Source organism: Polyergus mexicanus, unplaced genomic scaffold (assembly GCF_030449975.1).
Source record: "Polyergus mexicanus isolate NDT 795.1 unplaced genomic scaffold, iyPolMexi1.0 SCAF_79, whole genome shotgun sequence".
Taxonomy (NCBI): Eukaryota; Metazoa; Arthropoda; class Insecta; order Hymenoptera; family Formicidae; genus Polyergus; species Polyergus mexicanus.
In genome coordinates this window covers 19566-24603 of record NW_027223399.1, presented here as the reverse complement: position 1 = coordinate 24603, position 5038 = coordinate 19566, and the positions used below count along the sequence as shown (strand labels likewise).

Sequence of the window (5038 nt, the reverse complement as noted above, 5' to 3'; positions counted from 1 at the left end):
TTTCTCTTTACCTATTTTACCTTTTCTCCATTTCTTATAACATCTCCTCACCTCCTCTTATCTTTATCTATTTCTTTTATGTCAATCCCTTTAATCACTATATTATTTTTTCTTTCTTCCCTTTCTTTATCTAATACCATTTTCCTTATACTTTCTACCTCCTTACTACTTAACCTTTCATCACTTATTATCGATCCATAAGAACCGTAAAAACTACTTTTTCTGCTTCTACTTCCCCTGCTGTCTCTCTCACTTTCCTCCGATAAATTCGTCCCTTCTTCTAAATTTCCATATCCTATCTTCATTATTTCCATACCTTTTTCTATTTTTTCTAACCTCTCCTCTATTCTTATCATTCTAGCCCCCCAAACTAACTCTTTTCTTTCTACGCTACTTATTTCCTCCGTTAAACTTTCCTTTATATTTTTAATCTCTTTTAATTCCTCCCTTATCAATTTCCTCTCTTTTCTTAACTCTTTTAACACATTAGTTTCATCCTTATTCCCCTTAAGTGCAAACGTTACCTTTCTTTTTACCGTACCTTTTCTACCATCCTCCAATGGGTTTCCATTCTTGCAAATACTTTCCTTACCGACTTTTGCCGTACCTTCCTTCTTATACATTAGCAGTTTCGACATTCTAACCTCAATCCTTTGTCGTTCCCTTTCCTGCCCTATTACGGCCAAACTATTGTTCCCCTACACCTGCCTTCCCTCACCCTGCTTCCTTCCTATTCACTTATTTTATCTTACCTTACAAAAACACTTCTCTTACTCCCTGTACTTATAAATTTTAGCTTAAACTAAAGCACGCATTCAGCACGCATCCGCTCACTCACACGCCCTCTAACCAAGTCCTACAGATAATAACATATAACTATTTTAAATTTTGAAACATTTACAAATATCTCAAATATTAATAATGAATATATGAAATAAATAAATAATATTAATTAAATTAATAATATTTTAAAACATTTTTATATTTTTAACAAATGTAAATTAAAATATTAAACTACATGTTTTTAATCTGATAATTCAGGTTATATTTTTTAAAATAAAACACTATCTTTTTAATCAGATAAATCATGTCATTTTTCTGTATAAAGAAAATGCAATGGATGTCTTTACCAGAAAATTTAGATTATGATGAAACCGTATCATCTGCTTCGAAACAAAGAGATACGCTATGTAAATATTTTATATCAACTGCAGGAGAAGTCCCATGGCAATATGATTATGTGCAAAGAAGTGCATATGGTGAAAATGTTTAACAAAAAATGATTTATGCGTACGTATATAACTTTCAATTATTTATTAAACCTTATTCTTTCTAACAAAACATCAGTATAAAAGAAGATAACAAGAAACTACTTAAAAACTACAGTACAATACTTTAATAGCGTATTCTAGAGAGATCTCAATTTGAGCAGAACAAATGTAATATGAAAAGTCGAGATGTTAATAGTTTTTGTATTATAAATAGTTGAATAGTTTGCCAATGATGCTGTATAGATTTTGCACACTCAAGTCCTCAACTATATGTAAAGACTATGTACATATATCGATATGTTATCTATATATATATTATATATATGTTATATATATTATCTCTTACAGATTTTTCCAGATGAATTGATATTAATTGTCACTGTCCAACTAATTTTTTATCTTTTGTTTTCTTGAGGTATTGTGCATACTGCAACGATCTGCTGTAATTGACAAGTTTTACTAACGATAAATTTTAATTATTAAACAAAGCATTTATTGATTAAGTATTATTTATTTTATTATTAAGCAAAGAATGTACCTAAACTATTACTTACTTATTTATTAATTACTTATTATTACTATTTATTAATGCTGACTGAAATTTCATTCAGTGTCGTTATTGTATCCATGTTTAATCACATAGCATAGTAATGTTTCAACTTTTCAAAATTACATTTACAACAGAACTTTGATGTTGGTGATCTGTGTGTAATAATAAATAAATATTTACACATAAATAAAAAATAACTGAAATGAAATAAAGCTTTTATTATAATTATACAATGAACAAAATGTACATTAAAATAATTATGCATAAAAAATACGTTTAAGTATTGAAAACAAAACATTAACAAAGTATTTTAGAATTGCACATTTTACACATTTGAAATTGCATAAGTAAATAAAATAAACAAAGTATTTTTTGAGTAATTCTTGAATAATGAAATCATAAAGTTCTATTTTTAAAAACAATATAATTAAAAACATTATTTTAATCTCTCGAAATTTTTATAATGTAATATTTAATAATGTTTTTGATAATATAATGTAATAAAATAAAAAATGGTACTTTAATGCAAAGTAATAAATTTAAATAATAAAAAAAAGAGAAATATGAGTATACAAGAGAAATATTACATCTTTTGCAGTGGAGAAAATAAAGCATCAGTTATCATTTTTTTCCTTATATTTTTTTCAAATTGTGGAAGATTTGCCAAATGAGCAATAATAAATCGAACAAATGTTTCATCTTCATTGTTCTCCTGTTTGTTATCTAAAACATTGATAAATTTTTTGGAAACTGATGAAAATATATTTTCAAGTTCCTTAGTTTCATCCATTTTGCTTTTCTTATATTTAACAGGTTTTACATTTAATACATCTTTTCACTAGTTCATTTACGTATTAATTGTGGAGTTTCTTCAAGAATATTTTCTTTATTCTGTTCATCATCATTAGGATTATTTTCAATCTTCTGTACAGAATCACTTGATATTTTATTGATATCGAATACTTCATTTAAACTAGATTTTGGAATATTGATTGATATTTCAGAAGATGATATAAGAGACCCAGACAGCACAAAACATCCTCAGGATCATCCTGAATATGTCCAGGACGGTTCAGGACATTTGTAAGATGTTTTAAGATATTATTATAAATATATTTACAAAAATTTAATATGCATACGTAATTATTTTTAATTGTGTCGGCTATTTAATATAATTTAGAAATCTTAAGTATTATAATAAGTATTAATGTCCTATAAATGTCCACTGGATGTCTGTAGGATATATCTGCCCTGTCTATTATATTGGATGTCTTTTGGATTTCCAGAGGACATATACATGTGCAATTAATTGTTAACGTTAATTTCGTTTAATATTAATAATTGAATTTGATGCGCACATTTTCATATATCCAAAATTATTATTTATTTAATATTTCATGAGAAATGTTACTGTTCGCAACATTCCAAAAACTTTACAAACAATAGTATTCAACCGCTAGTTCGTTTGTTTATCGCTATGCGACACGCGAACTCGTATTTGAGATTTGGTCATGAGAATTATATAAAGCTTGCAAAGAGCAACTGACAGGAAATTACAAATGTAATTATTTTCTATTAATTCAATCTCTGATGCAATCCCAACATAGGGAATTCAAATATTGGATTGTTTAGAAAATATTACACAACTCAAACCTGGGAGCCAAACCTAAAATATTCATGTTCAGCACGAAAGCCTCAAATATTAAAGAACGGTGAACTATTTTTAATATTAGATTTTTAATAATGGCAGTAAATAACAAAACATAATTTTAATTTATATTTAAATTTTTTAATTTGCTCTTTGAAACATACGAAAAATATCCCTAACATATCCTATAAAAATCCTTAGGATGTTCCACAAGATCTCCCTGGATTCTCCAGAGGTTAATATACGGCTATCATTTACTCTTTCTCAGGACATCCAGAGGAGATCTGAGGATTACAATAGGATATCTTGAGGATATCCTACATGTATGTCCTGGATGCGCTTTGGACGTCCTAAGGACATCCTTGTGCTGTCTGGGGATATTGAAGTTTCATTTGCTTTTATATTACTATGCGATCTGAAAATATAATAATATGCAGATATATGTTATACTATTAAAACAGTAAGTTTTATGCAATAATAATTATAAACCTTCGTTTTCTGACATAATTATCAAGGAACGATAATTGAGAATAAAATGCAAAAGGTTTGTGAGTTGAAGCAGCACTTCCACTTTTATATTGACTATTCAAGATTCGTTTCTCACGATTATATTGATTTCTTAGAGATATACACCTAGTTTGACAGGGGAGAGGCTCACTTGCGCACAGTACAATTAGACACGTTGCAATCGCACACTGTGATATTAGACACATAAAGTTGCGCACCGTTCGATTGGACACATTTCAATTGTGCACGGTTCGTTTAGATACATTTTATTTGCGCACCGTTCAATTGGACACGTTGCTTTTGGACACACACATATTTTTGTATAATTTAAAATACATACACACGCATGTATGCATGTATAATTTTGAAATTTTTTGATATTTATTATTAATTTCATTTGATAAATAAACGTTTGTTACTGTTCGTTTACACACAGTTCGTTTGCACACAGTTCTTTTGCGCACAGTTCTTTTGCACACATTTCTTTCGCGCACATTTCTTTCGCGCACATTTCTTTCGCGCACAGTTCTTTCGCGCACAGTTCTTTCGCGCACAGTTCTTTCGCGCATATTTCTTTCGCGCACATTTCTTTCGCGCACATTTCTTTCGCGCACATTTCATTCGCGCACATTTCTTTCGCGCACAGTTCTTTCGCGCACAGTTCTTTCGCGCACATTTCTTTTGCGCACATTTCTTTTACGCACATTTCTTTTGCGCATATTTCGATCAAGCGTATCGCATCTGAATATTCACCCAGTAAGCAATTTGATAACAAATTGTTGCCAAATTGGCATCAAATTCGCTCAAAATTTGGTAACAAATCCAGTGCCATCTGTGTCCGCATTAAGCTTGTGTTTTGGTGATAAAGCTTGTTGACATAACCTGACAGCAAATTGACGGCAAAAACCGAGCAAAGCTTGACATGATTTGACGTCAAATTGATGGCAAAAATCGATCAAAATCTGCGCAAGACAATCTGATAGCAGATTGTCAGCAAAAACCGAACAAATTCTGCAGCTTTTGGCCATTCATATAAAAGTATATATTTAAATAGATTTAAAG

General features: G+C 29.7%; 1 pseudogene; it reads right to left on the bottom strand.

Moving 5' to 3' along the window:
* Positions 1 to 1874: 1874 nt before the first annotated feature.
* Positions 1875 to 4474, bottom strand: LOC138944048 (uncharacterized; annotated as a pseudogene).
* Between the last annotated feature and the right edge of the window lie 564 nt (positions 4475 to 5038).